Raw genomic sequence first — 12,765 nt, 5'->3', positions numbered from 1 at the left:
TATGATATGCCTAGAGTGGGATATTGAGCTTAAATGTATAATGTTTCACATATTCGTAACTCTGTTAAGAACTATCTGGACTATACTTGAGATTTCCAAGATGCTAAATTCCAGAACAAACTTGGAAATTACTAATTCTGTGTTAACTTGCTGATTTGAGCTATGACAGCGCAGTTTGCTCATGCCTACGATATAGAGTGTTATTTATGCCAGTCCAGAAGTATGAGAATCTTGTTTCACTTAGCATATACATGTGTACTTGTTGGATTACTTCTATATAATATGCTTGGATTGGAGGTCTGTGACCGGGCCAGGTGGATTATGTTATTGACAACTAAGTTGCTCGTGAAGTTGATGTCAATGTGACCTATAGGAGAGCCGGTTATTATTATTCTATTCATGTATATTGGTTCCACTGTGATTGACGAGCTCATAGCATATCGTTAGGGTGGTACTTGTGGAACTTGCAAAGCGGCTCTCTTCTTTGAGGTATTTTCCCTTTCTGGGGTAACCGGATGGTGCAATAGTGAGGTTTACTAGTATGACATTGTATTATGTACTTCTCCGTGGGCATGATTATTCGCTTGTGGTACTAGACATCAAATTGCGCTTGGTTGATATGGGAAATGGTTATGGTTTACCGCGTGATTTAGTTATCATTGGCAGCATATGAAAGTGTGAGATGAGACTTTAGTTGATAAAAGTTTTTCTATCGGCATTCGGGTGTTGTGTGCAGCTACTGTGATTAGGAGTTATCACTACAAGCGTTTGAGTTATGTGGTCTATCATGTAATAGCACCTGAGGTTGCAGGTGTGGGTTATTACAGCTTGTTCGAGCTTATTCATAGTATAAATGTGGGATTCTGATCATATGAAAGATTTCAAAAGTTGAAACGTGGTCCTATAGATTACGGGCTAGATTGGATTGCAAAATTTCAGTTACAATGTGTTGTCGGACCTATATGAGATAGGGTGATGTGGGGTCACCCCCGGGTATATGCGTGGCGAGGTTACTAAGCGATTGTTTGGCTTTTGGGACAACTCTGGGCACGTTCGAGGACGAACGTTTGTTTAAGTTGGGGAGGATGTGACGATCCGACCCGTCGTCTCATGAGTTACCACCCCGTTTTCCCCATTTCCTATTTCTTTATGCTTCATTATCAGTGTTAGGTGTGAACGAGTTGATTTGGATTGGTTTTAGTAGGAAATGAGACACTTAGTCTTTTTAAGGAAGGTTTGTTTTGGAAAAGTCAACCGAACATTGACTTATATGTTAGAGGGCTCGGATTTGAATCCCGATGATTCGATTAGCTTCGGGGGATGATTTGTGACTTAGGAGTGTGATCGTAAGTAATTTTGGAGGTCCGGTGTAGAATTAGGCTTGAATTGGCGAAGTTAGTATTTTGGCGAATTCCGGTTGATAGGTGAGATTTTGATCCGAGAGTCATAATGGAATTCCGAGAGTTGTTGTAGCTTCTTTAGGTGATTTGGGATATGTGTGCAAAATTTCAGGTCATTCGGACGTGGTTTGGTCGGGTTTATTATCGAAAGTGTATTTCGGAAGTTTTTGGAAACTTAGGCTTGAATTCGATGAGTTTTGGATAATTTGATGTTGTTTGAGGTATTTTGATGATTGGAACAGATTTGAATGATGTTATGAGTTATGTTGGCATGTTTGGTCGGGGTCCCATGAGGCTCGGATATGTTTTGGAAGAGTTTTTGGAAGATTTTGGCGTTTTGATTATGAGCATGTAATGATCCAAAGGTTCATTTTTAGTTCTAGAGATTGAAATTTGATTTTGAGACTTCCGAAATTTTGATAATGAATTATAGGAGTGATCTGGAAATTTTGGTTTAATTTCATCAAGTCGCGATTGGGTTTTTGACGCGAAACATGAGTTAACTATTTAACGAGCGAAATGAGTATTGAACTGAGCAAATGAGCTCCAAATTGAGTATCGACTGAAGGTCTATATTCATATTATTATTTGTGACTCATAGGAACAAGAATCATCGAATTCCGAGGTCCCAGGCCCGAGAAATGAATTTTTGAGTAAAATTGCTTTCTGAAAATATTTAAGGAAAATGGAAATAAAATTTGATTAGAAAGTGATGTTATCGGGCCCGTATTTTGGTTTCGACGCCCAGTACAGGTCTTATATATGGTTTAAGCATTTTCTGTAAAGTTTGGTTGAAAATGGACGTCGTTTGACGTGTTTCAGACTCAAAATGGAAAATTTGATGTTTTATGAAATTTGAAGGAATTCTTGGATTTTAAAGCTTAATTCGTGGTATATGACGTTATTTTGGCGATTTGATCGCACGGTTAAGTTCGTATTGTATTTTGGGACATGTTGGTATAACTGGTTAAGGTCCCGAGGGCCTCAGGTGAATTTCGGAAGGTTAACGGAATGGAAATCAGATAAAAGGATTGCTGGAATTTTCTGCTGCAGAAACTGTCTTGGACAGCAACTGTGCAATCGTGGAGCCTATTTCGGAAGTTTATATCTCAAAATACATAAGGAATCTGTAAATTTACAAAACATGAAAGTTGTAGCCCTTGCATCCTATTTTCCAGAAAGCTAAACCACTAATTATTCCGACATTTTTACCGAAAGTTATGATCGATTGAATAAGGGTTGGTAAAGTTGTTTTGAAATTTTCCAGAAATGTTTGATGCGAGGGGGCTACTTTGGAAGCTTATACCTCGAAATCCATAAGGAATCCGAAAATGTGCAAAACATGAAAGTTGTAGCCCTTGCATTCTAGTTTCCATAAAATTAAACCATTCAACATTCCGATATTTGTACAGAAATTTATGACAGATTTAGTGAAGTCTGGGAGTGCCTTTTGTTTTGGCTGGAAATAAGTGCAAGTCGCATTTTATAGATGCGACTTGCATGGAAAACAACTTATTCGGGAATTAGCCATTTTTATTCATTTGTGACGATTGTAGAGCTTGGGAAAAGCGATTTTCAAGGGAAACAATTGGGGTAAGTGTTCTATATCCGAAAGTGATTATATTTCATAAATACATGGTTATATTCATTGTTTAATTCGGATTTAAATGGAAGAAATTGGAATTTTTGCAAAACATTTCAAAAATGAAAAAAATTAAGATTTGGAGGTCGAGTTGTTGTCGGAATTTGATAATTTTGGTATGGTTGAACTCGTATCGGAATGGGTTGTCGGATTTTATGAGTTTCGCTGGATTCCGAGATGTGGGCCCCACGGGCGAATTTTGAGTGTAATTTCGGATTTTTGATGGAAAATGTAGAATTCCATATGAAATTAATTCCTATAATTTTTATTAACTGAATCAAATCGTTATGGCTAGATTCGAGGCATTTAGAGGTCAATAAGGGGCAAAGGCATCGCGAGCTAGAGAATTAGCCGGTTCTAGGTGAGTAATTGATGTAAATGATGTACTGAGGGTTTGAAACCCCGAAATTTCACATCGTAACGCTATATTGTGGTGACTTGCACGCCGGATAACGGGCGTGGGGTAGAGCACCGTTGGGGATTGTGACTTGGTTCGTCCCGAGAGATGTTTTTACCTTGTTTTCTACTTGAACTAAATTGAGAATCATCCTACTTGGATTTAATTGTTACATTTGGGCTTCTTGCCAATTATTTGAATCCTTCAAGGATTGATATCACTGCTTTCACATATTTTGCATATAATTTGACCTCAGTCCAAGGTTTTAAATATTGTTTTGCAAACTCAGCCATTTTTCTAAGTTTTGAAAACTTAAATGATATTTCTAAATGATATTTCGGGCTGAGAACTACTGTTTTACAAATGCCCAAGGGGCTTATGATGATTTCTGGACTGAGCATGGATCGGGCTGCGCGCCGCAGCAGTGTTATATTGATATTGAGGCCGAGAGCCTGGTTGACTACATTGATATTGAGGCCGAGAGCCTAGTTGATTACATTGATATTGAGGCCGAGAGCCTGGGTGATTATACTGACATTGATATGAGGTCGAGGGCCTAGATTTGATGCCACGAGATGGCTTGATATTGCGCTTGGGCTGTAGGAGCCCCTCCGGAGTCTGCACACACCCCCAGTGAACGCCGTCGATGATAAATAAATGGATGGCTCGGGTTGCACGCCGCAGTGGGTTCTAGAGTGTACCATCATATGCATTGCATTGCACTCATGCATTTGTTTTTATCTGTTATACCTGTCTCAGTATTTGGTACTCTGACTTAATTGACTTGTTGCTTTTCTATTTGTTGTTCTAAACTTCCAGTTATAGTTTACTTTGTATTTTTCCATGATTTCTTATTCTCAACCTTTATTTATGTTTATTACTCACTGGGTCAGAGTACTCACATTACTCCCTACACCTTGCGTGCAGATCCAGGTACACCACAGGCTAAGTGAGGAATTGTTTAGCTGAGCAGGCAGTATCCGGGAGTATTGAGGTAGCTGCATGACGTTCGCAGCCTTGATTTCTCCCCCCTATCTCTATCTTTTATTCCGTATTTTTCCTAGACAGACTTGTAATAGGTGGATATTCTGTATTAGAGGCTCATATTCGTGACACCAGATTCTGTTGGGCTATGGTGTGGTATTTTAATTGAACTTCCGCAGATTTTATTATTAATTATACACTTGAATGAAATGACTTAGTAAATTCTCTATGATATTTATCTATAATCTGAATAAGAATTTGGGATAATGTTGTTGAATGGTCGGGCTTGCCTAGCAGTGTGTTGGGCGCCATCATGACCGGGGTTGGGATCGTGACATAATGTTTCCAAGAAATTTATTAAATAAAGCTTCAAAAATCCTTATACGGATTGAAAAAATCAAGGCGCATGTGGTATAATCGTCTGTGTGAGTACCTATTGAAAGAAAGGTACAATAATGATTCAATTTGTCCTTGTATCTTTATAAAAAGATCTGGATTTGAATTTGTTATAATCTCTGTGTATGTTGATGATTCAAATATCATTACAACTGCCAGGCAGCTTCCTAAAGCAGTAAACTGTTTAAAGAAAGAATTTGAAATGAAAGATCTTGGAAAGACAAAATTTTGTCTTGGTCTACAAATTGAGTATATGAAAAATGAAATTTTTATCAATCAATCAGCATACACTAAAAAGATTTTAAAGCGATTTTATATGGATAAAACACATCCATTTAGTACCCCGATGGTTGTGAGATCACTCGATATAAATAAAGATCCATTCCGACCTCATGAAAATAATGAAGAACTTGTTGGTCTTGAAGTACCATATCTTAGTGCAATTGATGCACTAATGTATCTTGCTAACACTAAAAGGCGTGACATAATGTTTTCAATTAATGTCTTAGCAAGATATAACTCTGCTCCTACAAGGAGACATTGGAGTGAAATCAAATACATATTGTGTATCTAGGGGTGTTCATGGTTCGGTTTGGTTCGGTTTTTCCCTAAAAAGAAACCAAACCTAGTAAATCAGTTTTCCAAATATTAGAACCAAACCAAACCAAACCAATTAAGTCGGTTTTTTTTTCGATTCGGTTTATGTCGGTTTTTCGGTTTGGTTCGGTTTTTCGGATTTTTATGAACACCCCTAGTGTTATCTAAAAGGGATTGCCAATGTGGGATTATTTTATGGCAATGATTGCAATCCCGATCTTGTTGGTTATGTCGATGTAGTGTATTTTATCTGACACTGTCACGACCCAAACTGGAGGGCCATGACTAGCACCCGACCACACTTGCCGAGCACCAACGTACATTTCATCTAACCTTCATTATTATATTTTAGGGCTGACGAGATCAATTTAAATGGTAGACCCGGATCATGGACAACCAGCAATAAAATATGATGGCATGAACATACATAGCAGGGGATGACCAGACAATCAAGAAACTACATATAAGGTATGAGCTACCACGCTACTATGAAAGACTATACAACAAAAACTAGCCGACAAGGCATACCAAACTATACATGAGTCGACACCTGTCTATGAGCCTCTAAAGGAACATAAGGGCTGCAACATAGCCGGAACAGGGACCCAACATACCCATAATGTCTATAACAAAAATGCATACCAAGACCAAGGCAAGTCCGGAGAAGGGATCTCGCCAATCACCGCTGAACTGGACAGCCTACTATGGTGGGGGAGCTGCACCTGCCTGTCTATCAGGACCTGCAGCACGACATGTAGCGTCCATAAATAAAAGGACGTCAGTACGAATAAAGTACTGAGTATGTAAGGTAGGAAACCATAAATACGATCAGTAATGTAAGCAAGGATAGAGAATATACAACCTGTAACATCTTAGTACCTTTGAGGGCTACTTACATGAAATGCATGATACATATGTATAAATACATAAACCCTTAAAACATTCGCCTCTGTGGGCATCATCATCATCATATCGTACCCGGCCATAGTAGGCTCGGTAAAAAAACGTACCCAACCATCATAAGGCTCGGTAGAATCGTACCCGGCCACGTGGAGCTCGGTAAAACCCAACTGATCAGTGGTTGCACAATAGGTGCCGTACCCGGCCAACTATAGCGTGGCTCGGTAGAGTAAAATAGATACATATATATAATGCATGCTCGACTCATGGAATCACATTCTAAACCTTTTGGAGTGACGTAAGGTCGGTATCCTCTGTACACGTTATTAGGACTAACTCTTCACTATGAACCTTATAAGAATCAGGGAGTACCAACAACATTGATAACATAAGAATAAGAGAAGCAACATTAACATCAATCGTTCCATAAGAGGGAAAACAATGTAAGTACTGCTAGCTTCAAAGAGTAGAGTATCTTGGAAGCTCGTTCATTACATTATGTACAATCGGAGTCGTGCAAAAGAAGGAAAGGGATAGCCTTACATACCTTGTATATACTGCCCCAATCTCAAGCTATGCAATTGTCAAAACTCCTTAGTCTACAATAAGAGAAACGATACTATCGTTATCATTTAAGCGTCATAACTATTATGTATCGACCACAACCTATTTTACGATGAAACGGACAGCACCTCCCCTATATATATGACCTCACACCATTCAAAACAGTCACCAAATAGCCCAAACAACATCAATAATAAACATATTGAGCCTCCCAAAATAGTCCACACACAGCCTAATCACTCCATACATACGACGACCACCGTAGTCGTGTCAAACAACCTGGAAATGTTATGAATAACTATCAGCCCATAACCCTACATATATATGGTGTTTCTACACACCCTTCCTCCTCCAAAACTCCACAAAACAGTAGTAAAATATGCAGCCCAACAGCAACGCAAAACAGTCCACAAAACAATAACATTACTACCAAGCCTTTCTATATATATTTCACAAGTTCTAGCTTCAATGGCTTAGCCGCAACTTGGATAATCTTAAATACATATAGAGTAAGAGGTTCTTTACCTTTATACATAAATAACAACTCCAATTTGACCTTAAATTTCCATGAAATATCCCTCCAATGCTGCCACAACAACAAAAAAGCGAAACTAGCAATCAATTAGTGTTTTTCGTCACTAGAATCACTTTAGAAGGCTTGAAATCACCTAGGATTGATATTAAGAACATGAGGGAGTATTTACAGAACATAAACCCTTTAAAACAACCTCCCACACGAGTTGGAACGACACAAAAATGAGCAACAACAAGAAGAACAAGAGACTTACTAGCGCCACGGAATTCCCGACACTTGATTTGTGTTGTTTGCCCCTTTTTGGGTCTTGAATCTTGAGAGAACCTTGAGAGGATGTTCCTAGGGTTCTAAGGTCTGAAAATAGTGATAAGAAATGACTTAAAACGGGTTGGAGGCATCCTATATAGGTCCAAATATCTTAAACCGCCTTAGTGGGCCCCATAGAGAGGTGCTTGGTGCAGTCTCGCGACAACGCAAATATCTCTCTACTCCGAGATCGTATCGATGAACGGTTTAATGCGTTGGAAATTAGACTCATAGATCTTTAATTTGGTTGGTAGATCACCCCGTAATTCCTTGTAAATTAGGAGAAAATATTAGAAACATTTGACCTAATATTTAAGTAAAATTATGAACCTAAGTTGCGACAACTTTTGTCGACTTTTGTTTCATAACTCGTTTGACTTCAAGACTTATGATACGGATATTATATGATTAAAATACCTTAATAAATGAACGCTTGAGTGTATTAAGCACCTCTAGATTACTTGAAAATACGAGTTACAACATCCTTGATTCATTTAACTTCTAATACTTGTTAATCACCCTTATACACTCTTGTATCACTTAAGACCAATATGATTGACTTCTTATCATCTCAAAGATAATTCCTTCTTGGATTTATGTTAACTAATATATGGCATGAACTAACACATGTGGATATGGGTTGAAACACCCTCCCCCCCTTAGGAACATTCGTCCTCGAATGTAAGGGTTTATAGGGAGTTTAAATCATCGTGGATTCCAATGGAAATTTCCGATCAATTTTCCCCTATAAAATGGTCACTAGCAAAACTTGCAAGTAATTAATCCCAACATATGGCTTCACAAGGCTACACAAAGCATTATGCGTATTTACATTATCTACATATCACCATTTTGTATTAAGGAGGAGTATTCTCAAATTATTGCTTACCTCATAGAGCCGTTTCACCTTCCAATGTATCCTGTCTTCCACCAGCATCCTTGTTATGTTCATTCAGGAATAAGTAAGGGTATTTAGACTTCATCTCCTCTTCTGCTTCCCATGTCATTTCTTCCATATTTTTGTTCCTCCACAATACTTTGACGGAAGCTACATCTTTTGTTCTCAGCTTGCGGACTTGCCGATCTAATATTGCCACTGGCACTTCTTCATATGATAGGTCCTCTGTAACTTGTACATCTTTGATAGGGACGACTCGAGAAGGGTCTCCAATACATTTTTTCAACATAGATACATGGAATACCGGGTGGACAAATTCCAATTCGGATGGCAATTCTAACTCATAAGCAACCTGTCCAATTCGTCGAAGAATTTTATACGGCCCGATATACCTTGGACTCAGCTTACCTTTCTTCCCAAAATGCATAATACCCTTCATTAGTGAGATCCTCAGGAAAACCCAATCACCAACCTCAAACTCTAGATCACGACGTCGGACATCAGAATAAGATTTTTGCCTGCTTTGTGCCGTCCTCAATCGCTCCTGTATCACTTTCACCTTCTCAATAGCTTGGTGAATCAAATCTGGCCCATATAATTCTATTTCACCGACTTCGAACCATCCAACTGGTGATCTACATCTCCTCCCGTATAGTGCCTCATATAGGGCCATTTTAATACTGGAATGGTAGCTATTATTGTAGGCGAATTCTATGAGTGGAAGATGATCATCCCAATTCCCCTTAAAATCTAGAACACATGCTCGTAGCATATCTTCCAGTGTCTGAATGGTACGTTCAACCTGTCCGTCAGTCTGCGGATGAAATGCAGTGCTGAGATTTACTTGTGTGCCTAAACCCTTCTGGAAAGACCTCCAAAAGTTAGCCGTAAATTGAGCTCCTCGGTCTGATATAATAGATATGGGCACACCATGAAGCCTAACAATCTCCTTGATATACAACTTTGCATAATCTTCAGCCGTGTAAGTTGTCTTCACTGGCAGAAAATGGGCACATTTTGTAAGTCGATCAATTATCACCCAGATAGAGTCAAACTTATGATAAGAGCGAGGTAATCCAATAATGAAGTCCATATTAATCACCTCCCACTTCCAGGTCGGAATCTCTATATTTTGAAGCAATCCACCGGGTTTCTGATGTTCTATCTTTACTTGTTGACAATTGGGACACTGGGCTACAAATTCTGCAATAGACTTCTTCATATTATCCCACCAATACTGCTCTTTGACATCATGATACATCTTTGTCAAGCCGGGATGGATGGAATATCGGGATTGATGAATCTCATTCATAATCTTCTCTCGCAACCCTGCCACATTAGGCACACACAATCGGCTCTGGTATCTCAGTGCCCCGTCTTTTCCGATCCCAAAAGCCATACTTTTACACTGTTGAATGCTTTCTCTTAATCGTACTAAGATAGGATCTTCATATTGTCGTGCTTTTACCTCAGCTACCAAAGATGATTCTGATGTATTCTGTACAGTAACACCTCCATCATCAGAGTCTAACAATCTGATTCTCATATTGGCTAGCTGATGAAGCTCTTTAATCAACCCCCATCTACCTACCTCAATATGTACTAAGCTTCCCATTGATTTACGGCTGAGAGCGTCTGCCACAACATTGGCTTTACCGGGATGATACAATATCTCGACGTCGTAGTCTTTCAATAATTCAAGCCACCTACGCTGCCTCAAATTCAACTCTTTCTGCTTGAAGATGTATTGTAAACTCTTGTGATCTGTGTAGATGTCAACATGGACGCCGTATAAGTAGTGCCGCCATATCTTCAAAGCATATATTACTGCAGCCAATTCCAAATCATGGGTTAGATAATTCTTTTCATGCTTCTTCAATTGTCTTGATGCAAAAGCAATCACATTCCCACGCTGCATCAATACGCACCCCAAACCTATACCTGAGGCATCACAATATACCACATAACCTTCTGTTCCTTCAGGAAGAGTGAGCACTGGTACGGATGTCAATCGATTCTTCAGCTCCTGAAAACTACGTTCACAAGTGTCAGACCACTGGAATTTGGTAGCTTTCTGTGTTAACTTAGTCAATGGTGATGATATAGAGGAAAATCCTTCTACAAACCGCCTATAATATCTTGTTAGCCCTAGGAAGCTGCGGACTTCTGATGGTGTTGTAGGTCTCGGCCAATTCTTTACTGCATCGATCTTCTGAGTGTCGACACTAATACCCTCATCAGATATCACATGGCCAAGGAATGCTACTGAGTTCAGCCAAAATTCACATTTGGAGAGCTTAGCATATAACTTACGATCCTGAAGCGTCTGTAATACTATCCGCAAGTGGCCCGCATGTTCCGCCTCCGAACGAGAATACACTAGAATGTCATCAATGAATACAATCACGAACACATCAAGATAGGGCCTGAATATAGTATTCATGAGATCCATCAAAGCTGCTGGGGCATTTGTTAGCCCGAACGACATCACCAAGAACTCAAAGTGCCCATATCTTGTCCGGAAGGCCGTCTTTGGAATATCCTTCTCCCTAACCCTCACCTGATGATACCCTGAACGTAAATCAATCTTGGAGAAATACTTGGCACCCTGGAGTTGGTCAAACAGGTCATCAATTCTTGGAAGTGGATACTTGTTCTTTATAGTAGACTTATTCAACTGTCGATAGTCGATACACATCCGTAACGACCTGTCTTTCTTCCGCACGAATAGGACTGGTGCACCCCAAGGTGAAGTGCTAGGCCTAATAAAGCCCTTATCCAGCAAGTCCTTCAACTGCACCTTCAACTCTCGCAACTCTGCCGGGGCCATTCTGTATGGAGGAATAGAGATCGGTTGAGTGTCAGGCAATACATCAATGCTAAACTAAATCTCCCTTTCAGGAGGAAGGCCTGGGAGTTCATCTAGGAAAACATCTAGGAATTCGTTGACCACAGGGATTGATTGTAAAGTAGGCGGTTTTGCCTCCGCATCCCTAACGCGAACGAGATGATAAATGTAACCTTTTGAGATCATTTTCCTTGCCTTAAGATAGGAAATAAACCTACCTTTCGGTGTAGCAATGTTCCCTTTCCATTCAATGACGGGTTCACCCGGAAATTGGAACCTAACCATCTTCGTACGACAGTCAACATTTGCATAGCATGAGGCCAACCAGTCCATTCCCATTATCACATCAAAATCAACCATTTCTAACTCAAATAAATTTGCCGAGGTTTGACGACTACAATCATCACAGTGCAACCTCTATATACCCTTCTAGCAATCACAGAATCTCCTATCGGAGTAGATACCGCAAGGGGTTTACTTATCAATTCAGGTTCAATGCCAAACTTATTAGCCACAAAGGGTGTAACATATGATAATGTAGATCCCGGATCAATCAGCGCATATACATCATAAGAAAACACAGATATAATACCTGTAACAACATCTGGAGACGACTCGAGATCCTGTCGACCTACTAGAGCATAGGTTCGATTTTGAGCACCACTCGAACTCGGCACTGCACCTCTACCCCTACCACGACCTGTCGACTGCTGAAAACCCCGTGCTAGAGGTCGAACTGATGAGGAAGAACCAGACACAGATCCAGTCGGCTGAGCCATACCATCACCTCCTCTATTAGGACAATCCCGCATCATATGGCCAGGCTGTCCGCACAAATAGCATGCATCAGGACCTCGACGACACAGTCCAAAGTGGGCCTTGCCGCACTTATCACAATGTGGTGTTGGGGGTCTCATCTGACTAGTATCCCTGTGATGTTGTGAGCCAGATGCCCGCGAACTCTGACCTGGACCAGAATAGGATCGATCATATCGAGGCCTCTGAAACTGTGGAGGATCACTAGCTACAAGTGGCGCCGAACTCCTCGAAAACTATGGCCTGATGCTGCCTCTGAAGTCATCAGAATACCTTGCAAATCTCGCCCTCTTATGTTGGCCCCTATCCTGCTCCCTAACTGCCCTCTGCTGGCGCTTACGATCCTCTAGGGTCTGGACATAAGCTTGAATACAGGAAATATCCATGCCCTTCACCAAGGAGGCTGTCGTACACTCATTTATCAGATGTGGTCCCAACCCATTCACGAACATATGCACCCTATCACTCATCTCGGCCACCAT

Source organism: Nicotiana tabacum, chromosome 8, assembly GCF_000715075.1.
Source record: "Nicotiana tabacum cultivar K326 chromosome 8, ASM71507v2, whole genome shotgun sequence".
Taxonomy (NCBI): Eukaryota; Viridiplantae; Streptophyta; class Magnoliopsida; order Solanales; family Solanaceae; genus Nicotiana; species Nicotiana tabacum.
The sequence above is the reverse complement of the archived record's forward strand: the minus strand, read 5'-3'. Positions refer to the sequence as shown.